Raw genomic sequence first — 26,370 nt, forward strand, 5'->3', positions numbered from 1 at the left:
TCTGACCCAGCAATCAGACTCACACATTTAACACAGAGAAAAGAAAACTTATGTTCACACAAAAACCTGTATGCAACTCTTCATGGCAGCTTTATTTGTAATAGGCCAAAACTGGAAAAAAACAAAATGGACTTCAGTATGTAGGTCTGGGGAAAATAGGATAATATAGTCAGGCTCCCTCCACATTTCTTGTAAACAAATGTGTGTGGGTGGAGTTAGTGCACATGTGTACCCATATATCTTTCTAGTTATTGCTATTGTGTGTTCTTCAGTTTGTGAAGCAGGCTGGCTGGCAGAGAGCTTGCATCTAAAAATAGAGCATGTTTAGAGCCAGGCTGAGTGCACACCAATCAGAGAGGCACCCCGCCGGAGAGGCCCGAGATCCGTGAAGATCACATGCCATGTGGTGCCAGTGTGCAACTGAGTAGGTAGGCCTCGCTACTGCTGGACCCCATCCCCAGCCTGGCTGAGTGCATGCCAAGCAGAAAGGCACCCCTCCAGAGAGACCCAAGTCCCGTGGAGACCAAGTGCCCCATGGTGCCAGTGCACAACCTAGCAGGACCTCGCCACTGCCAGACCCCATCCCCAGCCTGGCCGAGTGCATGCCGACAAGAGGTGCCTCCCCAGAGAGGCCCAAGAACCGAGGTGACCACACAACTGAGGCACCAGCGGGTGACCGAGCAGACACTGAGGCAGCCATGCCAAATTGGCAGCCCCAGCAACATCCTAGCCAGACAATAGTGTTGAACCAGTGCACCATGAAATCCCTTGCCACAATGACTAAACATCAAAGGAAAGATACCAGAAATATGAAAAATCAAGAAAGTACACCACCAAAGGGTAATAACTCTCAAGCTCTAGATCCTATAAAATAAGAAGCCTTTGAAATGTCTGACAAGGAAGTTTGAGTGATAATTCTAAGGAAACTAAATGAGATACAAGAAAACTCAGCTAGACAACAGGTTGAAACAAGGAAAAGTGAACAGGACCCGAGGGAAGAAATATACAAGGAAATCAGTGCCCTGTAAAAGAATGTAGCAGAGCTTGCCAAGCTGAAGAATTCATTCAACAAAATAAAAAACACAACAGAGATTTTAACCAGCAGGCCACAGAAGCAGAAGAGAGAACTTCTGACCTTGAAGACGGGCTGTTTGAAATAACATAGGCAGACAAAAAAGAAAAAAGAAAAGAAAAGAAAACAGAATAAAAAACATTGAAGAAAATCTAAGAGCGATATCAGACAACCTTAAGTGCTCAAATATCCACGTCATGGGTATTCCAGAAGAAGGAAGAAAAAGGAGATTGCATTGAAAACATATTCAACAAAATAGTGGCAGAAAACTTCCCAGGTATAGGAAAAGAAACAGATCTTCAGATTCAGGAAGCTCAAAGATCCCCAACTATATTCAACCCAAAAAGGTCTTCTCTGAGACATGTTATAGTCAAATTGGCAAAACTCAAAAACAAAGAGAGAATCTTAAAAGCTGCAAGAGAGAAGAGTCAAATCACCTATAAGAGAGCCCCAACAGACTAACATCAGACTTTTCATCACAAACCCTAAAAGCCCGAAAAGAATGAGATGATATATTCAAAATACTAAAAGACAGAGATTGCCAGCCAAGAATACTCTATCCTGCAAGGCTATCCTTTGGAATGAAGGGCAAATAATATATTTCTCAGACAAACAAAAACTGTGGGAGTTCACTACCACGCGACCAGCGTTACAGGAAATTCTCAAGGGAGCGTGGGGTTTGGTACCTGAAAAATAACTACCACTGCCATAAAAACTCAAGAAAAAAAAAACCCATTAGTAAAATAAAAATGCCAACAATGAAGAGGAAAAAAAAGTTTATCTACAACCCAAAAAACCAACAAATAGAGAAGACAAACAGTAAATTATAAAGAAAGGAACAAATGACACTTAAGACATCCAAACAAAAATCAATAAAATGCTAGGATTAAGTCAACACTTTTCAATAACAACTCTTAATGTAAAATGATTAAATTCTCCAATCAAAAGACACAGACTGGCTGACTGGATTAAAAAGGAGGACCCAACTATATGCTGCCTTCGAGAGACCCACCTCACCTATAAAGACTCATATAGACTAAGACTGAAAGGATGAAAAAAGATTTACCATGCAAACAGAAATGAAAAATGAGCTGGAGTAGCTATTCTTATATCTGATAAAATAGACTTTCAACTAAAAACTATAAAAAAGAGACAATGAGGGACACTACATAATGATAAAAGGATTCATCCATCAAGAAGACTGAATAATCATAAATATATATGCACCCAATGTTGGAGCAGCCAGATTTATAATGCAAACTCTATTAGACCTAAAGAAGGAAATAGACACTAATACCATAATAGCAGGGGACCTGAACACCTCACTATCAATATTGGACAGATCATCTAGGCAAAGAATCAGCAGAGAAACACAAGATCTAAACAACACTCTAGACCAATTGGACTTGGCAGATATCTACAGAACATTCCATCCAACAACCTCAGAACATTCATTCTTCTCATCAGCACATGGATCATTCTCCAGGATAGATCACATGTTAGGTCACAAATCATGTCTTAACAAATTCAAAAAAGTTGGAATTATCCTATGTATTTTTTCAGACCACAATGGATTAAAATTAGAAATCAATAACAAACAAAATTCTGGAAACTATACAAATACATGGAAATTAAACAACATTCTTCTTAATGACATATGAGTCCAAGAAGAAATCAAACAGAAAATCAAAAAATTTATTGAAACTAATGAAAACAATGATACATCATACTAAAACCTGTGGGATACTGCAAAAGCAGTACAAAGGGGAAAATTTATCACATTAAATGCTTACTTCAGAAGAATGGAAAGATGGAAAGTGAACAACCTAATACTTCACCTTAAAGTACTAGAAAAACAAGAACAATCGAAACCCAAAGTTAGCAGACAGAAAGAAATCATTAAGATCAGAACAGAACTTAATGAAATTGAAACCCCAAAAATGATACAAAAGACCAATAAATCAAAAAGTTGGTTTTTTGAAAAGATAAATAAAATTGACAAACCATTAGCATGGCTAACTAAAAAGAGAAGAGAGAAGACCCAAATAACAAAAATCAGAAAGGAAAAAGGTGATATTACAACTGATACCTCTGAAATACAAGGAATCATTAGACTACGATAAACAGCTATATGCCAACAAATTTGAAAACTGGAGGAATTGGATAAATTTCTGGACACACACAAACTACCAAAACTGAGCCAAGAAGATACAGAAAATCTGAACAGACCAATAACAATAAAAGAGATTGAAACTGTGATCAGGAGGCTCCCAACAAAGAAAAGCCCAGGACCAGAGGGATTCACTACAGAATTCTACGAAACATTCAAAGAGGAATTGACACCAGTTCTCTACAAACTATTCCAAAAGATTGAAACAGAAGCAATTCTCCCAAACTCATTCTATGAAGCAAACATTACCCTGATACCAAAACCAGGTAAAGATATAACTAAAAAAGAAAACTTCATCAAGGATATTGGCTTGTATATAGACGCAAAAATCTTCAATAAAATACTCGCTAACAGAATACAGCAACACATATGCAAAATTAAACACCATGATAAAGTGGTATTCATCCCAGGGATGCAAGGTTGGTTCAACATATGCAAATCAATAAATGTGATACATCATATCAATAAAATCAAACACAAGGACCATATGATCATCTCTATAGACGCTGAAAATGCATTTGATAAAATTCAACACTCATTCATGATAAAGACTCTTTACAAGTTTGGTATAGATGGAAAGTATCTCAGCATAATTAAAACCATATATGATAAACCCACTGCCAATATCATCCTGAATGCTGAAAAGCTGAAAGCTCTTCCCTTTAGAACAGGAACTAGACAAGGATGCCCACTCTTACTACTCCTATTCAACATAGTGTTGGAAATACTAGCTAGAGCAATCAGAGAAGAGAAGGAAATAAAGGGCATCCAGATTGGAAAAGATGAAGTCAAACTGTCCCTGTTTGCAGATGACATGATCCTATATATTGAACAGCCTAAAGCCTCTACAAAAAAACTCTTGGAATTGATAAATGATTTCAGCCAAGTTGCAGAATACAAAATCAACACACAAAAATCAGTAGCATTTCTAGTCTCCAATAGTGAACATGCAGAAAGAGAAATCAAGAAAGCTTGCCCATTTACAATAGCCACACAGAAAAAAAACAACTTAGGAATAGAGTTAACCAAGGATGTGAAAAATCTCTATAATGAGAACTACAAACCACTGTTGAGAGAAATTGAAGAGGACACAAGAAGATGGAAAGATATCCCATGCTCTTGGATTGGAAAAATCAACATTGGGAAAATGTTCATACTACCCAAAGTGATATACAAATCCTATGCAATCCCCATCAAAATTCCAATGACATTTTTCTCAGAAATGGAACAAAGCAATTCTAAGCAAAAAATTTTTTAAAAATAAAAAAAATAAAATAAAGCTGGAGGCATAACACTACCTGACTTTAAACTATACTACAAAGCTATAATCACCAAAACAGCATGGTACTGGCATAAAAACAGACACACTGATCAATGGAATAGAATAGAGAATCCAGAAGTCAACCCACACACCTACAGCCATCTGATCTTTGACAAAGGCACCAAGCCTATACACTGGGGCAGAGACTGCATCTTCAGGAAATGGTGCTGGGATAACTGGATATCCATATGCAGGAGAATGAAACTAGACCCATACTTCTCACCATATACCAAAATCAACTCAAAATGGATTAAAGAATTAAGTATACACCTTGAAATGATAAAACTTCTTAAAGAAAACATAGGAGAAACACTTCAGGAAGTAGGACTGGGCACAGACTTCATGAATATGACCCCCAAAGCATGGGCAACCAAAGGAAAAATAAACAAATGGGATTATATCAAACTAAAAATCTTCTGCACAGCAAAAGAAACAATTAACAGAGTTAAAAGACAACCAACAGAGTGGGAGAAAATATTTGCAACATATGCATCTGAGAAAGGATTAATATCCAGAATATACAAGGAAGTGAAACAACTTTACAACAAAAAAATAAGTAACCAAATTAAAAAATGGGCAAAAGTGCTAAATAGGCATTTCTCAAAGGAAGATACATGAAAAACTGCTCAACATCACTCAGCATTCGGAAAATGCAAATCAAAAGCATACTGAGATACCATCTCACCCCAGTTAGGATGGCTAATATCCAAAAGACTGTGAACGAGAAATGCTGGCGAGGTTGCGGAGAAAAAGGAACCTTCATACACTGTTGGTGGGACTGCAAAATGGTGCAGCCTCTATGGAAAATGGTATCGAGGTTTCAAACCATTGCAGATAGATCTACCATATGACCCAGCGATCCCCCTGCTAGGAATATACCCAGAGGAATGGAAATCATCAAGTCGAAGGTACACCTGCTCTCCAATGTTCATTGCAGCACTATTTACAACAGCTAAGAGTTGGAACCAGCCCAAATGTCCATCATCAGATGAGTGGATATGGAAAATGTGGTATATCTGCACAATGGAATACTACTCTGCTATAAAAAAGAATGAAATACTGCCATTTGCAACAACATGGATGGACTGAGAGAGAATTATATTAAGTGAAATGAGTCAGGCACAGAAAACTATCACATGTTCTCACTTATTTGTGGGAGCTAAAAATAAATAAATAAATACACAAATAAACTGGGGGTGGAGGGAAGAAGACACAATTACAATTCCTTGAAGTTGATATGACAAGCGAACAGATATGAGGTTGATGGTAGGGGGGAGAGTGGGAGGAGGGAGGGAGGTTTCGGTGATGGGCCACAATAATCAATCACATTGTATATTGACAAAATAAAATAAAATAAAAATTAAAATTAAAATAGAGCATGTTTACTCTGCTGGCAGGTGCTCTGTTTTCAGTTTTTCTTTGGACTTTGCTGGTAGCAGTTGAGTTTCTGAGTTTCTCTGTAAACTGCTTGGCTCATAGTGTTGTGTGTGCTGAATAAAGACTATTCCTACTTTAACCAAGGCTCCAAGGACCTTTTTGCTGGTTACCTAGCTCACAGACCTGCATGTGAAGGGTTTGTCAACAGGCTCGAGGGTTCTGTGAGCTCCAGACCCAGCCCTAGATCTACAGTAGGTATACACTGAACATGTGGTATGTACAAACCATGGAACACTATTTATCAATAAAAAGGAACAGACTATTGATACTTGCAATAAATTGAGTGCAACTCCAGGGTATTATGCTGAGTAAAAAAGAGCCAATATCGAAAGGTTACATACTATATGATTCCATTTCTATAACATTTTTGAAATGACAATATTATAGAGATGCACGTGGTTGCTGGATGTTAGAGGATGGTGCAGAGAGGGAGAAGAGGAAAAGATGGCTGTGATTATAAAGGGGTAGTATGAGGGAGATTTTTATGGCAATGAAATAGTTCTGTATTTTGATTGTGGTGGGTGGTTACTCAAATCTACACATGTGATAAAATGTCATAGAAACTAAACATAGGCATCAGACCATGGTCAATTTCCTGGTCTTGATATTACACTATAGGTACACAAGATATCACCATTGGGGAAAACTGGGCAAAGGGAACACTGGAATTTTCTGTAATAATTTTGCAAATTCCACTAAATCTATCATTATTTAAAAATAAAAAGATAAAGATGTAAGGTCGCTGAGGAAGGAGACGCTAGCCAAGTAAAGGAAGAAAAAAAGATTTTATTAGCAAGCAGCAAGCGGACCTGCCAGGCTGAGCTGAAAAATGGCATCAGCTTCAAGAGGCAGTGGGGTGTCTCCTTTTTTAGGGTTAAGATTGGCATCTGGCCTACCCTAGGAAGACGGTCACAATGTTCCATTCTGGGAGACAGAAACCTTGTCCTAAGGGAGGGAAACAGTTACAGTGTTACACTCTGGGTACAGCCTGCTCAGCGTGCTCATGGGAACAGAGACCTAGGGAGATAGAAACTTACAGAAATCAAACTTAGAGAAACAAAACTGAAGGGTGGGGTCTTTGTAAAAGTCAGGTTCTCAGTTCCAGGGACCTAGCAAAAGAAGAAATAAAACAAAAGTTACAATTATCTATGGGGTTATAAAAGAAGGACAGATGCGAAAAAGCTTTGATGAGATGAATTCCATAGGAATGAGCCTTTTTTTCAGAAGCTGTGACAGCATCCAAACCTGGGGTTGAGTACTGACCTGATCTGCAGGTGGAGAAGCTGGCCTATCATAAACATGGAGATTTGAAGGGGTCAGTAAAGACTGGCCAAGCCCTTGATGACAGTGAGGACTAGGAAGCTCTAAACACAAAAATAGAGAGTTCCAGTCAAGATGGCAGAATAGACGGTCCTCAGTCACTCTCTCCCACAAATCAACCAATTTGCAACTATAAAAATGTAACATTAGCCAAGCTGGGGCCCCTGGAGCTCAGGGGAAGAGGAGGAGACCTAGGGAGTTCATGAAGGTGGGAGAAACCATGATGAGAGAAAGAAAAAACTGCTCTGAACATTTTGGGCCAAGGCTGCTTTAAGGCTTGAGCTGCTGAGCCCATGGAGCAGGAGCTGGCAGAAGCTGCAGCTGTGCCCTTCAGATGAAGTTGCTTGGAGGCAGCAGGGGAGAAGAGGGCCTTGGCGGCCCCCAGGATAGCAAGACCACTAATAGGTTTCCCAGGGACCCACATAGGAGCAAGGAGCCAGAACAACTGAAAAAAGGGAGCCATTCAGAGGCCAGTGAGTCATCGCAAGGGATCGGCACAGGGCCCATCCCATGGGAAGTGTTTGCAGCACAGGTGGTGGGGGAGACAGGCCCACTGGGAGAACACTGGGGCACAGAAAGGACAGCCAATCCGCCCTCCAATCAGCACAGGATCACTCAGAGGAGACTGGTTAGGAATGCAGAATTGCATGGGGTGCACTTTGGTGAAAAAACTCAGGCCCAGATCAGAGATTCTACAGAACACAGACCCACTGGGTCTCTGGAGAGCTGGAAGTACCTATAAGATCAACCATTAAACCCTGAGCTGCACAAAAAGCCTTCCCTAGGGAAACAGCAGCAAAGCAGCAATTTAGCTAAACCACACAGCTCAAGTGCTGGTTCCCACAGGAAGTTCCCCCGTTTAAGAAGTAAGCAAAGGACAAAAAATTAGTTCTGGCCCAGGCACACCTCTAGTGCCTTGGTAACCACCAGGGGACATGAGCCATGGAGGCAGGGACCAGACCCCACTCCCACATCCAGGCATACAGCCAGTGCCTTGGGGCCTGCTTAAGGACCCAAGGCATGGAGAAGGGGACTGGACCCCCCTCATACAACCAGGCACACTGCCAGCACCTCGGGGCCCTGCCCAGGGACCTGAGGTATGGAGCTGGGGACTGGATCCCCCTCCCACAACCAGGCACACTGTGCCAGTTCCTCGGGGCCCACCCATGAGCCCGAGGCATGAAGAAGGGGCCCACACACTCCCTACAACCAGGCACACTGCCAGCACCAAGGAGCATGCCAAAAACATCATCTCCATGTGGGTGGCCCACCATAGCCATCACCATAACCACGGCTGCAGTGCTAGCGGCTAGACACCACAACCACCACACAGATGGTCCACCAGCCACTGGAGTGCATTGACACAAGGAGAATCACCTGCAGAGACCAAAGAAAAGAAGAGGATGTCTCTCTCCACAAAGCCCATTTCAGAGTGACAAAAGAAGCATCTGCTCTATGATAATATTGGGGGACCTGACCATACCTTTCAGCATTGGACAGATCATCTAGGCAACAAATCAACAGAGTAACCATTATTCTTTCAGAAGGAGAGAAGAAATCTAGGGTAATTTGAGGGGGGTGGAGAGAGATTGGACAAGGGGCATAAGGAATAATTGCAATTTGTAACAATATATATGCTAGTAATATTGACTTGATCAACATTTTTCAATGTTGAACCCCCAAAATATGTATAATCAATTTTGATTCAATAAAAATTAAAAATAATACAAATAAACTTGTGGAACAAAAACCCCACAAAAATAAGTCACTCATCCTGACAGTTCCCCTGTTAAGGGCTGAATTGTTTCCTCCCTCAATCTATATGTTAAAATCCTAACCCTCAATACTAAAGAATTTGACTATATTTGGAGACAAGATCTTTAAAGAAGAGATGATTAGGTTAAAACGAGACGTTAATCCAAGTTGATTGGTAGAAGAGAAAATTAAGAAACAGACACATACAGAGGGAAGGCCACGTGAAGACACAGGGAAAAGACGAGCAACTATAAGCCAGGGAGAGAGGCCTCAGAAGAAATTAATCCTGCCAACACCTTGATCTTGGACTTCTATCCTCCAGAACTGTTAGAAGATAAATTTCTGTGGTTTAAGCCACTAGTGTGTGGTACTTTGTACGGCAGCCCTAGAAACTAGTGCCCCCCAGCCCCAACCTGAATTTGCTGAGAAAGTGACAGAAGGGAGGAGCAGTCAGGCAGAATATATTTTCATTCTTGTGTATTCTTGTGGTGCTTGGGTTTCAGGGTTCTGCTGAAGAGGAACACAAACGTAGACTGAAACAACCTGAAATGTGGCTCGACCTCATTCTCACTAAAAAGATCAGAACGCTCAGCAGGGTGCAGCAGCAGTGTGGAGGCTGGAGGCAGGACTAAATGGAGGTCAACCCATATTATATTGCAGCATTCCAAGCAGCAGCTCACTTGACTCTTGGAAGAATCTGAATTAGCCTCTTAACCCTAATTGTCACACAGGAGGAAGCATTCACATTTTCATGAAAATAACACAACAAAACATATACTCCATTCTTTGCTTTTTTTATATGTAATTTCTAGAATCCAATAAAAAATTACAGGACATTCAAGAAGCAGGAAAATATGACCCATTATAAAGGAAAAAACATCAATAAAAGAATACAGAAGTGTTCTAGATATTGAAATTAGCCAAAAAGGATATGCAAAATAACTATTATAAACATATTGAAGAATTTACAGAAGACAGATATAATGGATGAAAATTTGAAAAACTTCATGAGAAAAACAGAAACTCAAAAGGAATCTAATTAAAATTTTAGACATAGAAAGTATAATATCGGAAATAAAAAATTCTTGGATGGATTTAATAACAGAAGAAGAAAGGAATAATGTGTACTGCACAAGGAAGAAATAATGAACTTGAACATAGGTCAATATAATTTGTTCAGATGAATAGGTCTGACTGGGTTCCAATAAAACTTTAGTTAGGGGGCCGAGCCCGTGGCGCACTCAGTAGAGTGCGGTGCTGGGAGCGCGGCGACGCTCCCGCCGCCCCGCGGGTTCGGATCCTATATAGGAACGACCGGTGCACTCACTGGCTGAGTGCCCATCACGAAAACGACAAAAAAATTTAAAAAATAAAAAAAATAAAAACTTTACTTAGGGTCACAGAATTTTGAATTTCATATAGTTTTTACTTATCACAAAATATACTTCTTTTGATTTTTTTCCTTCAGCCATTAAAAAATGTAGAAACCATTTTTAGCTCAAGGGCCATATAAAAACAGGTGGTGGGCCAGATTTGGCCTGTTGGCCATAGTTTGCCAACCCCGAGCCTGACACATGGCTATTGCAAGGGCCTGTGCTATGACCTTGGATCCAAGTTATTGCTCTGTGGGCCTTTCATGTGTTCTGTTGATTTACCCCAATCACATGTCATTCATTAGGAAAGATCTATCACCAAATATTTTATTTCATTTTTAGTGATTTTCTCATGTTTATGGGACTTTTCCAACTATGGTGTCTTGATATGCTTTTGTAATCCTGATTTAGCTGCCTTTAAGAAGAGGAGATAGAACAGAATAGAGAGCCCATAAGTAAATCCATGCATTTATGGTCAATTGGTCTTCTACAAAGATGCTAAGAACACAAGATAAGGAAAGGACAGTCTTTTCAATAAATGGTATTGGGAAACAGGATAGTCACATGCAGAAGAATGAAATTGGACCCTTATCTCATACCATATACAAAAATAAATTAAAATGAGGTCTTAATTCAAGATGATTGGTATAAGAAGAAATTAGGAAACAGATACATACAGAGAGAAGGCTTAAAGACTTAAATTTAAGACCTAAAACTATAAAACTACACAGAGGAAAATGGGGAAAACCTTCAGAACATTGGTCTGAACAATGATTTTTTTTGGTTATGAATCCGAAGACACAGGCAACAAAAGCAAAAATAGACAAATGGTATTACATTAAATGAAAAAGCTCTTGCACAGTGAAGGCAACAACCAATAGAGTGAAAAGACAACTTATGGAATGTAAGAAGATATATGCAAACTATAAAACTGATAAGGGGTTCCTATTCAAAACATATAAGGAACTAAAAAATTCATTAGCAAGAAAACAAATAACCTGATTAAAAAATGAGCAAAGGCCTGAATAGACATTTCTCAAAAGAATACATAGAAATGGCCATCGGGTATATGAAAAGGTGCTCAACATCACTAATCATCAGGGAAATGCAAATGAAAACCACAATGAGATATCACCTCACACCCACTAGACTGGCTATTATCAAAAAGGCAAAATTTAACAAGTGAGGGCAAATATATGGAGAAAAGAGAACATGTGTACACTGTTGGTGGGAATGTAAATTAGTATAGGTATTATGGAAAACAATATGGAGATTCCTCAAAAAATTAAAAAAAGAACTACCTTATTTTCCAGCAATTCCACTTCTGGGTATATATATATATCCAAAGGAAATTTAATCAGTACATTAGAGAGAAACCTTTGCTCCACTGTTTATTGCAATATTGGTTACAATAGCCATGGTATGAAATCAGTCTAAGTGTACACCAATGGATGAATGGATAAAGAAAATGTGATGTACATATACCTATATATATGTAAATATTCAATGAAATATTATTCAGCCTTAAAAATGAGGTAAATCCTGTTATTTGTGACAACATGGATGAAACTGGAGGATATTATGCTAAATGAAATAAGCCAGGCACAGAAAGATAAAAACTGCATGATTTCACTTATATGTGGAATACCAAAAAGTCAAATTCATAGAAGCAGAGAGTAGAATGGGGCTGTGAGAGGGGACTATGGGGAGATGTTGGTCAAAGGATACAAGTTTTAGTTAGACGGGACAAATAAGATCTGGAGATCTGTTGTATAGCATGGTGACTATAGTTAATAGTAATGTATTATACATTTGAAAATCCTTAAATGTTTTCACCACAAAAAATTATATGTGAAGTAATGAATATCCTAAATAGCTCAGTTAAATCATTTTTCAATGTATACATACATCTAAACATCACATTATATACCATAAATACAAGCATTTTTGCCAATTATACATTAATAAAGCTGAAACACACACACACAAAGATGAGGAAAACACACCCCACTCACATACTCTATCTGCCTTTAATATGTTAGTTAATGTGAAATCAAATCATAGGGTCAGAGTCTCAGACCTGGAAGGGAGCCCCTGAAGGTCACCTAGTCAACCTTCCTCCAGTGTCTGCATTCCCTCTGCCGTAGCCTTGTCATGTAACTTCTGCTCAAACACTTTCAAATTCCCCAATCTATAGTAGAAAGAAAACACTTAAGTTTTAAATGTTCAAGCAAAATATTGTCAATGCACACAAAGTGAAACTAAAAGTTTAATTATAAGATCACTTCATGTAAACTATCTTTTCACCACAGGGTTTAATTATACGTTTTTGTGAAGCTTCTGTAATAAATAGTCATATACCGTAAGTCTAATATGACACCTATTTTTAAAGAACAAAAACTTGTGAATGATATTTCTAACAGGTTAGCTTTTCTTCACTCAAGTGAGTAGCTTCTCAAAGAGATGCCTTGAATCTGGGCAGGCTCTGTGACTGCTTTTACCCATAGAATGTGGCAGAAATGATGCTGTGCCAGTCTATGGCCCAGGCCTTAGGAGACTGACAGCTTCCACTTCCTGTCTCTTGGAATACTTGTACTGGAGTTCGGAGATGTTTCATAAGAAGCTTGATTACCATGCTGGAGAAAATACATGGAAAGGCCCTTGTACTACATGGAGAGGAGGAGGCACCCAGCTGAGCCCAGCCTTCAAGCCACGCCTGCCAAGGCATCAGTTAAGCCATCTTGAACACATCAGACCAGATCAACTAACAGCTGAATATCACCTAGTGATCTCAGTTGATATCGTGTGTAGAAGAATCAACCAGCCTGAATTCTTGATGCACAAAATTCTAACATGGTTGTTGTCTTAAACTGTTGAGTTTTGGAGTAGTTTTTACACAGTAATAGATAATCAGAACAGCCATCATCAGTGATTGCCAAAGCTGTGACTGTAGATATGATCACTGAGTGTATATATATACAATAACTCCTAAAAATAATATGGAGTAAAGCTAGTGTTTTATCCACAAGATAACCTTTCATATGTTGGAAAATGAGAATTATAATCTCCCCTTTGATGTATAAGCAAAGCCCCTTCTTTTCAAGAAACAATCTATTTGATTTCATATTGTTAATCATATTCCTTTCTGATTTGCCGAGATGATTTTTTTTATTCTCACATTATTCACCATGTGTTTTCCCCAACCCTCTGAATTTCATATCGTTCATATGTGACTACTCAAGCATGGGTTTGTTGCCTTAAAAAAAAAATTATTGGGCTCACTTAAAAAAAAAAAAACTCATTAGGCAAAGACACTACTCAGTTTATGGCATTTTGTTAAAGCAAAAAGTTACAAATAAAAATGTTGACTAAGATAGACAATTGATACTGAGAAGTGGGGGTGCTGTTGTAACAAATAACTAAAATGTAAAAGCAGTTTTTGAACTGGGTAAATGGTAGAGGATAAAGGAGTGTTGAAGTGCATGTGAGAAAAAGCCTCCACTGCTGTGAGTTAATTGTTAAGAGTGATTCTGGTGTGGGCTTAGGAGAGGCGGAGAGTTGTAGAGAAAGTCTCAGTCTTCTTCGAGCATGTTTAAGTGGTCATAAGCAGAATGTTGGTAGAAATATGGACAATAAAGGCCATTCTGGTGAGGTGTCAGACAGAAATGAAGACCATATGATTGGATATGGAGGAAAGGCCATCATTGTTATAAAGTGGCAAAGAACTTGGCTGAATTGTATTCATGTTCTACTATTCTGAGGGAGGTAAGACTTGTGAATGATAAAATTGGATATTTGGCTGAAGACATTTCTAAGCAAAGTGTTGAAGGTGCAGTTTGGTTTCTTCTGGCTGCATATAGTAAAATGTGAGAAGAGAAATGATTTAAGATAAAATTGTTAATCAAAAGGAAAGCAGAACTTAAAAATTTGAAAAATTCCCAGCCTATCCATAGTGGAAACAATGAGAAAACCTGTTTGGGGAGAAAAAGGGTGTGCCCAAGTGACCATTTGATAAGGATATTTGTATGGATTGGTCATTATAGTAGATTGAATTATGTCCCCCAAAACTCACTGAATCTTGAATTGTGTCCCTCTAGTTTTATGTATTGGAAGTTTGGTCCCCACTGTGATTGTTGAGAGGGTGGGAAATCCTATTGTGGTGATTGAAAAGGTGAATCACCTTGAAGAGGTGATTGGATTGTGGGACCTTGCAGTAGTTAATGGATTAAGAATGGTGGTCATGGCATGATTCTGAGGGCTTTACAAGGAGAGCGAATGAGGAGGTTAGACAACTCTGCTCTCCCTCTGCTCTCTCTGCTTCCACCATCTTGCAATGTGAGACCCTGGGGTCACTGTCGCCACCACTAGATGGACTTTGGACTTCCCAGTCTCAGAAACTCTAAGCAATAAATTTTGTTTTCTTTAAAATCACCCAGTTCTGTGTATTTTGTTATGAGCAAGAGAAACAGACTAATACAGTCCTGTAAACTGAAGCCAGGTGCTATTCACCAAGACAACGGGGAAACGAGTCAGTCATGTAAATAGTGCCAGGGCCTGGGGCCAGAACAATATCAAGGAAGGGGTCACTGATGCTTGGTGCTACCTCTCATCCCATGCTCTGCTCACCACAGCTGGTTGCCATGCTCCTCGGGTGCAGCAAGTGCTGTACCTAGCAAACCTGTAGGGAAATGGCTGCCTCCACCTAGATTTCAAAGGGTGCCTCAGAGATCTGGGGGTCTCGGCAGAGGACCTCCATGGGGGTGGAGCTGCCTCCCGGACCTCAGATGGCAGAGCCATCTGAGTATAATTCCAGCCCAGGGGTGCTGCTGACACATGACTTAAATGTGTGACAGCCTTGGACTGGGCTGTGCCCAGCAAAGCCATGGGGGGAGAGGCTCCCAAAAGCTGTGGAGGTGGGACCACTATCCCCTCTGCTTTCTTCTTTCCTATTTCTCTGTTTTGGAATAGGAATATCTAGTCTTTGCCTGTCCCACCATTGTAATTTGGAAGCACATAACCTATCTGATTTCACAGGTTCACAGTTGGAGAGCAATTTGCCTCAGGATGACTCATACCTTGAGTCTCACCCATATTTAATTTGGATAATATTTAGATGAGACTTTGGACTTTAGACTTTTAAGTTGGTGCTGAAATGAGTTAAAACTTTTAAGGCTTTTGGGATGGAATGAAATTATTTTGCATGAGAGAAGTATATGAATTTGGGGGGCTAGAGGTGGAATTCTATGGATTGAATGATTGTGCCCCCCAAAATTCATGTGTTGAAATCCTACCCCCTAAGATGATGGTCTTAGGAGGTGGGTCTTTGGAAGGTGATTAGTTCATAAAGGGTGGAGCCCTCATCGATGGGATTAGTGCCCTTATAAAAGAGGTCTGAGAAGACTCCTTTTCTCCTTCTTCTATGTGAAATTACAGTGAGGAAATGACAACTTATGAGGAGATGCACTCTCACCAGACACTGAATCTGCTGGAGGCTTGATCTTTGACTTTCCAGTGTCCAGACTGTAAGAAATAAATTTCTGTTGTTTATACACCACCCAGGCAATGGCATTCTGTTATAGCAGCCTGAATGGACACATGGGTTTGCTGATTTCTTTTTTTTTTTTAAGTTGTTAAGCTCCTTTTTAAAAAAACTCATCAGACATTTTCAACAACAACAACAACAACAACAAACAACTTAACTTCTCCACCAGCAGTTCTAAAATCACTTCCTTAAAGCTTGTGATCAGTGGAAAAAAACAAACTCCATTACCTCCAACTCCGAAAAGAGAGGCAGGTGGGAAACTGCTGAATCGAGTCTTTTGCCTGGCCATCCCACCAGAACCTATGAAAAGGGGCAGGAACAGTTCCCCAAAGGGAGAAGAAGGACAGAGATCCCCAAAGGAGGGGAGGGATGCTAGGGAGACAGAAATAGTAAATGTCCATTATAGTTTCTCAAACTGTATTTGAATAGAGGCTTACAAAATAATCATTTTTTCCCCTAATGTCACTTAATGTTTATCTTTTTTACCATCAAAGCCCTGTGATATTTGATGATTAATTTCTTTTTTTTTGCCTGAAATTGGATGAAGATTTCTTTATTAATTAGGGAAAATATTACAAAATCTATGGAAGGCAGAATTACAGGGTGTTTTTGTTTTAAAGAGCAAACAACTCTACATCTTGTTGGTGCAACCAGATGTGCCTTGGCTTTTGTTTTTGCATATTCATTAAATTTCATTGTTCAGAGTGATCATGTAAGAATCTGGCCAAGCTTTGCAAGAGGGTTTCATACTGGCCTCATTCCAAGGAAATTAATAATCTTATTTCAAGCTGCTCTCCCTTCTCTTAGCCGTGAGCTTGTAGGCAAGGCCACTGGTGTTCCCCTCTGTATGAATTACAAGGTGGTTCAGGCCCCCAATATTTCTATTACAGAGCACTCTGTCTTTCATTTAAAAATTGCCTCTTATGAGTATTATTCTCTGTTCTAAAAAGACTTCATTGTTTCACTCCTATTCTACACTCCTTCTGTGTTCAAGGTCGCTAGTTACTCTATTATTCAGGCAGACAATCTTTTCATAATTTTTTTTCCAATCAGTCTCAGTTCAAGGACTTACATTCTCAATATCCCCATAAGTTTTGCCATTTCTTCTCATAAAAACATCCCCCATATCTCCCCTTTCTTCTGCAGCTTCCGTGTATTCAATCCTCAAAATGTGTCGCTGTGTGGAATGCAGGCAAGCCTTGTTATGATGGGTTTTGCTAGGGGAAATTTTTTCCTTTTCCTTAGAATCAGCAACAATTAACTAAGGTGTATTGACTGATTTTGGAAAACCCACTGCTCTCATCTGGCTGACATGGATAGAATTATCAGCTTCCAAAGGGCAAGACATATGTTTTGAGGGTAGGAGAAACAGAGCGTGGATGATCAAAGGGCAAGGTTACCTGAAGCTGAAGTTTTGTAAAAAAAGTGCAGAAAACAAAAGGATCTTTTGCATCAAAGTTCCAAAATAAAATTCAAGGTGGTCAGAAATCTTGCTCAAACTAAAGGTATATGTGTTATGTCATTTTATTGAGACCATCTCTTTAATGCTTATAATGACTGCTAATTATAAGCCTATCATGTATTGCTTCTGATCATGAAAAACTTCAATTAAAATCCTCATTTTACAAAACCCAAGATCAGACAGCTGGTAGGAAATGAATCTTTGAATTCCAAATTCAGTTACCCTTCTATACTCTGCTGCCTCATAATATAGCATGCAGTGCTGATATATGTGCAAAGCTGGTCTTTAGATTTGAGTAATCCTCATAGAGGAACTATTTTTTAATGAAACAAACTGAGTGTTCTGTAAAAGAAATATTGGAGGCTTGAACCTCCTTGTTATACCTGTGAGAGCCATGTCTAATTTTTCTTGGACTGAAAATCCAGATATCCCCTATAGTTTGAAGTTAGGGAGCCCTCTAAAGTGAATGCATAAAACAAGAACTTATCCCCCTTCTGTGCTACCATCATTATTATGCCGGTCCTTATCATCCTGATATGTATCAGCCCTACTGTACTTCCTAGCTGTGTGAACCTACAAAGTTACTTAGCCTCTCTGAGCCTCATTTTCTGCATTTTTAAAATGGAGAGGAGATTAGATCAAGATGGCAGACTAAACACATTTCAGCCTTCTATTCTCACCCTAAAACCCTAGAAATAACAAAAATATTTTGAAAACGCATAACAGTTCTGGAAAACAAGAACTTTAGGTTAATTGACCAGAAATTGCAAGGAAAAGTTGAAGTCAGAAAGCAGGTGGAACTTGAAGAAACCACAGCTGAAAACACACTCGCAGAGGTATGGTTGTAGGAGGTGGGAGGGTTCAAGCATCTCAGTGGAAGCAGATACTGCCTTCAAGTGCATCGATGGAAATAAATCAGGGTGCAAAACTTGGAAGCAACAGGGGCTGAGGGGCTACTTTAGGTAGGAAGATCACAAAGGCACTCTCTGAGGAGCCCTGAGGCCTGAAGGATAAGAAAGGGCCAGCAATGGTAAGACCAGGGAAAAATGATCTCAGGCAGGAGGAGAGGTGAGCACACAGGCTGAGAGTAGGAAGGAAGGAGTGTGTTCTTGGATGAGAAAGAGTCCAATGTGGGTAGAGCAGGGTGAGTGGGCTGAGGTTGGAGATAAAGTTCGGGATTAGGAACCCCTTGGAAGCACTGGTGACCCTGAAGGACATGATTGTGTTGCAAGGACCTCAGGGGGTATGAGAACCGACAGTTGCATGCTGTATCAGTGGGGCTAAGACCTCAGCCCTCACCTTCTGTCCTGGAGAACTAAGGAGAGTTCGGGGGTTTGATGGGTATAATGAGTGATTTTTCAAACTTCTCACTAATTAACTTGAGGTTTCCAGAGGGCAGATGGACCACGTAGCTTTGGGCTCTGAAAGAGAAGGGCTGGGCTCAGGCTCTGAGCTGTTTAGTGAGTGGTGATCAGAACACCAACATGAGTGGAATGGCCATTTAACCCCTGTCCACCTTTGGCTGGCCCCAATATCATTTATCACATACAAGCTGGTTTGGGAGGTTGGAGGGTAGTTGCAGGTAGAAGGCTGTTCTAGGAAAACTGCAGAAAGCAAAACCTCTTGCATTCTTTCTGACAGCGAGGCCTGATACCCTACTTACATCCACACTTTCTAGAGCAGAAGTGGGCTATCGAGAATACATTTAAGAAGTAAGTATGGAGTAGCATTTGAGTGTGGACTGATAACAGCACCTCACTTATCAGCAGTAAATTACATCCTGCAGGGCAGCATTGGATGGGAGGTCTAGTGGACAGTGATTTCCACATTCTTTATCAGTAAGGACTTAGCTGCAGAGAGGTAATGACGTTTGGGAAACTCAAGGGTCTGGGGATTGGCTAGGGATAGGGGCTGGCCGATACCCTTTACCACTTCCAGGCATTCTCCCATTGCAGCCATGTAACAAATAACTCAATCCGTGGTCCTAACTTCAGGGTAGGGTTGAAGCTTGTGAGAAAGTTCAGTGGGAAGATTTCAAGAGGCTGACAGCCATGGAAGGGAAAGTCACAAGAGCTCTGCTGCAAAACAGCCCAAGTGATCACTAATTTGTGGAGTGGTATATCTGCACTGCAAAGCTATAGTCTATAAGCGTTGTTACAGAAAAACGCCACAATAAGTAGGACCCACATTTTTCAATCTTGTAAAATATGGGTATCACAATATAGCAAGCCTAGTGAAAAACAGTATTTTTCAGTGGGTCAATATCTTAGTCCATTTGGGCTGCTATGAACAGCGTAGCTTAAAGAACAAAATTTTATTTCTCACAGTTTTGGAGGCTGGGAAGTCCAAGATCAAGGAGCCAGTGGATTTGGTGTGTGGTGAGTTCCTGCTTCCTTCATAGATGAATGTCTTTTCACTGTAACCTTACATGACAGAAGGGAAAGACTATCTTCCTTTCATGTGAAGGTCTTCAGCCTCTTACAAGGGCACTAATCCCATTCATGAGGGCTTCACACTCATTATCTGGTCACCTCCCAAAGGCCCGCTTCCTAATACCATCACATAGGTGATGAGGTTTCAACATATGAATTTGGGTGGGGGAGACAAACTTTCAGACCATAGAAATTAGTATTGTCACAAAAAGCAGGAAAGTAAAGATGGTAGATAGCAGACCATGCACAACTGAACACACATGGAAAAAAGGAAGTTCTAAATGACCATGGGGCCAACACTTCCTATCTGTCCCCTCTGAGCTCCTCCCCAAGAAAAGAACTTCAGCTGCTCTTGTTTGAGAATGGGAGACAATTGCCAAGCGCATTCTATCCAAGTCTGCTTCATTGGGGGTGTGGGCATGGGAGGAAGTTTAGGTACTATTGTCCTGGAAAAACCACCCCATGGTGCTGAGTAAGGTATGATGACCTCAGACACGGGTGAAGGAGAAGAAACTATAAATATACATGGCTACATTCCTGTGGCCCAGGGGACATTCAGAGGAATTACGACACCCCTGCCCAGCATATGTGCAGTGGAAACCTACTCTTAGAGACAAGAGAAAGAGAAAAAGAGAGACAGAGAGTGAGAGAAAGATTGAAAACTCAGATCAGTGAAGGGTGACAACTAGTGTGCATCAATTTTATGTCTCTACAACCTGAGAGTCAAAACCTCAGGTTTTCTGATGAGAAGCCCTATAGTCATGAATCCTAATCACATCCTATGAGGGCCAAGTCCTGAAAGTACAACGGGGGAAAGAAGCTGGGGGCCATCTGCTTTTCTTGGTGACACGAAGGTGTCACAGTGTTGTCCACAGTCGGTCCCCACTTACAGGTCTGTCATTCCACAAAGCAAAGATAAAAATTGTGTCTCCTGTATTGCTTCTCAAGATCTTTAGGGGAGATGGAGAGCTGGTTGGGAATTCAGGACCCCAGGTTCTGGCCATCTCTATCTCTCTCTTCTTTAGGTTCACATCAACTTCCACATCAACTTCCAGAGCTGATGTCTCATTTACTTGTGTCTTCCCTTGTGTTTTGTGCAGACTTTCCTTGTATCACCAGTCATTCAAGGCTGTAATCACTTTTTACTTGAGTTTCTTCCCCTTTAGATTCTGATTTCCAGAAGAGCAGTTTACTGGGTAGAATAATGTCCTCCAAAATTCATGTTGTTCCTGGAACCTCAGAAAGTGGCCTTATGTGGAAATAGGGTTGCTGCAGACATCATTAGTTAAGGTGAGGTCACACTGGAGTAGGGTGGGCCCTTAATCCAATATGACTGGTGTCCTTATAAGAAGAGAAGAGACAGAGAGAGACACACACAGAGGAAAGATGGTGTGAAGAGACACAGAAAGAATGCCCTGCGATGACAGGGGCGGAGATTGGAGCGATGCATTTACAAGTCAAGGAACATCAGGGATCGCTGGCAAACACCCAAATCTAGGAAGAGTTGAAGAAAGATCCTCACCTTCCTTGCCAAGAGCCTTCAGCAAGAGCATTGCCCTGCCGACACCTTCATTTAAGACCCATGGCTTCCAGAACTGTGAAGGAATGAATTTCTGTTGTTTCAAGCCAGCCAGCTTGTGCTACTTGGTTACAGCTGCCCTAAGAAGCTAACACAGGAGCTGTATTCCGGTCACTGTTGTACTGCAGGTGCCTAAAACAGGCTCTGGAATGGGGAAGTGAACTGTTAATATTTGCCGGGGATGCATCATATAGAGAGAGAAAGGACAAGAAAAACGTGATGGAGGATAGAGCAGACACAAAAAGGTAAAAAGCTTGCCTCTCTACAGTAGTTGGGACGCCTGTAAATCAACGTATGTAATATGTACCCAGTAAGCGCCCATTCAGCAAAAGAGTGAATAAATCAATGAATTTGTGATACTGGATTTTTCTCATCTTTCCATTGCTTCTAAAAGAACAATCCATCGACACAAGCTTGGTGGCAGAAAAATGATGAAACTCTTTGTGTCCAAAGCAGCAACATGAAGAACTATGTGAAGATACATACATGTACAAATGACTCATAAAAGGTGTGACAGTTCATTCTGCCCTGAATAGCAGGGGGCAAGGCTCAAGGATCAGACCTGCCAGCCTTGGGCATGGAGAGAGGCAGTGGTGCTTGGTGTCATGCTGTGCCTGTCACTCTCCCTGAAGTGACCAGGTCCCCTGCTGAATTTAGACCTAAGGTGAAAATCTTTCCCCTGCATCTTAGCTCTGCCACCTGATTGCTCCGGAGTCCATCGTGCACCGAGTCTGTCTGGGAGGCAGGCTGGTTTTCCTGGCAGCCACTCCCCTGCCCCACGCTGCCCTCCCCTCCCATCCCTCATTGCTCTTCACTGGCCAGCCTTGTTTGCGGCACAAGGACATGAAGACATTCTTCCCATTCTCCAGTCATTGTCACTAATTGAAATGGGAAGCAAGACAAAGCTCTAGAAGAAAAGCTTATTATGGGCTGCCTTGTTGGAATAAAATGAATCACCTAAGCAGATAGGTTTCCGTGATCTCAGGCAAACCTCACTCTTTATTCTATACAACCCCGTGTAATTGTTCAAGAAAATGTTCATCTGCTTCATAATGGAACAGCCATAATGGAAGTGTTGTGAAATCATTGAAAAGTTTATTCAAGGCTCACTCCTGAAAGCCCAGTCATAATGCATGGGCTTCGGGGGAGTTAATAGAATCGACTCTTATTGAAATTGCATGGATAACAAATTTCCCTAACATGTATCCTTTTAAATACGCCTGTTGATGAAAGTCTGAATTGGCATTTGACAGATGTAGAGCACTAACAAAAGGGGTGATTTTCCCAGCTCTGGCGTTAGTCACTCCCCTTGTGGCTGTGTCGTCAGAGCCCCTGCCCAGCCTCTCACAGCTGAATGGGGCCTGGAAAACCCCATTTCCCCCATGAAACCAAGCTGTAAACAGGGGGTACGGAACTACTTCCTCAAAGAGTAAAACATACAGAAAGATGAGAGATCCGTTCCATGAACTGGAAGAAAAACGTCCAGAAAGAATGAATGGGCTGAACAAGGCTATAGAAGAAAAGCTACCCTGCAGTGAAATTTCTTCTGATAAATTATGCCAGGATGGAGGAGTCAGAATCAACCTAAGAAAAAGAAACACAAAAATAATACTGCAGATGTGTGTACTCTTCGAGCGCACTACACAGCGCCTGATGGGGTACAAAGAAGTTTAAGATATATTTCTGCCCTCAAGAAGCCTAGTTAGAGTCATTCATTTATCCATCCACTGAAGAAATAAATACTCTTGTGCTTGCAGCCATTGCAAAATGATGATTGTTTAGGGGCAAAACTGGAGGAAGTCTCCATGAGTTTAAGGCAAGTTCAGAAAAGGGAGAAAGTCATTTGAGTTGGAGATTTGGAAAGCTGATTTGGAGACCTACCCTACATGCATCCCGTATCTCCTCTGAGCATCACCCAGGCCTGTGCTTCCAGAAGGTTGGGTGACTTGGATTGTTGGGCAGGAAACGTTTACTTCTTTTAATGTTCCCAATTGCCACATTCCACACTGGGCCATCTGTAACCTAATTTTTCTTTCTGCTCCCCATACTGAAGAAATGCACAGTGGGTTAAAGATGACTGTGTATTCTTATATGTGGTGAGGTCTGTGTCCCATCTGTGACTGCTGCAACCAACAGAATATGGAAGAAGTGATGCTGTACAAGTTTCTAGACCCAGAGAAAGAAAGTGGCCACTGCCACTTGCTGCTTATGGGAACATTCTCTCTGGGAGCTCTGAGCAGCCACGCTAGAGAGGCTACAGGTAGGTGCTCTAGTGGACAGTCCCAGCTGAACCTAGCTTTCCAGCCATCCCTTTCTGGGCATAAGATAAATAAGTGAAGCCATCTTGGACCCTCCAGACCATCCCAAGTGCCAGCTGAACACCATCAAGTGACCTCAGCTGATACTACGTAGAACCAATGAATTATCCCACTGAGCCATACCTACAGTTCTTACCCTCCAAACTATGAAATACAATAAAATGGATATTGTTTCAAGCTGCTTAAGCTCTGGGGTGGTTTATCACACAGTAACAGAAGAGAAGATCAAAAGCGCAAGTGACAGTGGCACTCCTGTCCCTTCCTCTGCAGTGAAATCATTTCTGTTTGCTTCTCCCTTTGGTGCCTGGTATTCACGTATAGTCACTCACTCCACAGGACCCATGCCACACACACAGTGAGGGTTCTCCTATTTCAAGCAAAAAAAAAATTTTTTTCCCCAGAAACATATCCCTGGGCCAGAAGGAATTTGCCCACACAATGGCCCACGTGTATGAGAGAGACAGCGTGTGTGTGTGTGTGTGTGTGTGTGTGTGTGTGTGTGTGTGTGTGCGCGCGCTTCTTGCTTGTGTGAGAAATGTTTCATTGCCAGACTTCATTTTCTGTCCTCAATGGAGCCTTTTTCTTATTTCTTTTGGTGGAGACTATAGAAACCATTTCAAGGCAAAGCCCTGTGCATGGCTTTTGTTTTTTCCTCCTTGTTTGGTGGGCGCCTCGTCCTCAGCGTTCGGCACGGGCCTTTCTGGAGGTGGCCGGCATTGTTCCTCCCCTGGGCCTGGCAGGAGGCTTGGAGGGTCAGTTGGAAATGAAGCTTCTATTATCTGCGATCTGCCTCACCCTCTAAGCCGGTCCGTCCCTACACTAAGGACCGGCCAAGCATGAAGAAAACTAATTGTCCCCACTCTCCGCTCTGCTGCACACCAAACGCCCGCTTGTGCTCGCCCTGGCTCCCCACCCATCTGAGAAAACCTAGCCTAAGCCGAGCCACAGAGGGACACATTCCCAGGTACTGCATTGCCCGGCTTGTGTGACTGGAGCCGCCTGCGACTCAAATTGAACAGTCCCAGGGCTTCTCCTGGAGCTGCCAGTGCCAGCCAGGGAAGGGGAGGAGGGAAGGCGAGAAAGCTGATGACTTTGCATGTTCCCAGTAATTGCAATGGGCATAGGAAAGGGGACTTGATTAATTTGACTGATGAATTATGCATCACCTCTGTGTGCCGCCCTCCCGGCTCCAAAGCTTCATATTCACCTCACAGGAATCCACTGCTTCTCCCCTCCTTGCCTTGAGACCTGCATCCAACAAGTACCAGGGAAGGCTTTGGTGCTCCTTTGAGTGCTCCCGGGACGTTGGCAGAATTACTGAAATGTGATCTGGATTAATTTTACAAGAAACATACACATATAGCTGGAGTAACTCATCAATCCCAGATTTGTGATGTGAAGGGAAACTCAGCTGTCTTTTGTAGTCTAGGACAAAGAAAAAAATTAAATACAGAAGTGGCAATTACTTTGTTAGTTGTGTTTTAAGTTATCACCACGTGAAAGAAAGTCTTCTTTAATAAAGAAAGAAGCAACAAGGATGCCTCAGCGCTGCAATTAAGTGGGTGTTTTCAAGGCCTGTGGATCAGAGATTTGATCTCCCAGTTTTTCGTCTCTCTTATCTGTTCAAATTTAGGTTTAACCAGAGGCCTTTTTCAATCCCTCCTGAGTGGTTAGTGGCCATCTGGCCTTTCATTAAGGTTCTAGCATGCCCTAAATGATGCCGACCACCTTGCCACTTGTCTTTCCAGGTGAAGACAGAAAGCTCTTTGGGTTACTCAGCAGAGTACAACAGAGGCCACACTCCCTTGTCGAGCAGGGCTGGAAGAACTGAGCAGGCCCAGTCTTTGGTCAAGCTTTTTCTGTCAAAGCTTGGCCTGGGAAGCTAAGCTAACAAGGGTAACAAATTCAGTTAGCAAAATAAGGCTATGATTTAAAAAACATTTTTTTTAGTAACATCTTTATTGAGATATAATTCACATACCATTCAATTCTCCCACTTAGAGTATGTAATTCAATGGTTTTTAGTTAGCCATAGAGTTGTGCAGCCATCACTTCAATAGTTTTAGAACATTTTCATCACCCCAGAAAGAAACCTGCAATCTTTAGCTAACCCCCCCAACCCAAGGCAACCACTGATTTGCTTTCTGGACATTTGCCAATTCTGGATGCTTCATACAAATGGAATCATAGAATATGTAGCCTTTGGTGTCCAGCTTCTTTCACTTAGCATAATGTTTTCAAGATTCATCCATACTGTAGCATGAATCAGTACTTCATTCCTTTTTATGGCAGAATAATATTCCATTGTCTAGATATGCCCCATTTTCTTTAACCATTCAGTAAGCTGATGGAGCAATCTAATAATTTTGTCATCGTTTTATTTTGAGTTTTTGTGCTTTCTGTCTTTATGGGAAGAATATTGTATTGAGCTGACAAGATATAATACACTAGATTAAAAGAAGACCAACATAAAACTCTAAGAAATAGGTTTTAGTTTCTTCCAAGCTGGGGTTATAGCAAATAGTGAGGTCCTAACACATTTCTTATAGTATTAAGAAGAAGCTTTAAAAACAGCTCTTTTTAAAAGTA

This window comes from Cynocephalus volans, chromosome 11 (assembly GCF_027409185.1).
Source record: "Cynocephalus volans isolate mCynVol1 chromosome 11, mCynVol1.pri, whole genome shotgun sequence".
Taxonomy (NCBI): Eukaryota; Metazoa; Chordata; class Mammalia; order Dermoptera; family Cynocephalidae; genus Cynocephalus; species Cynocephalus volans.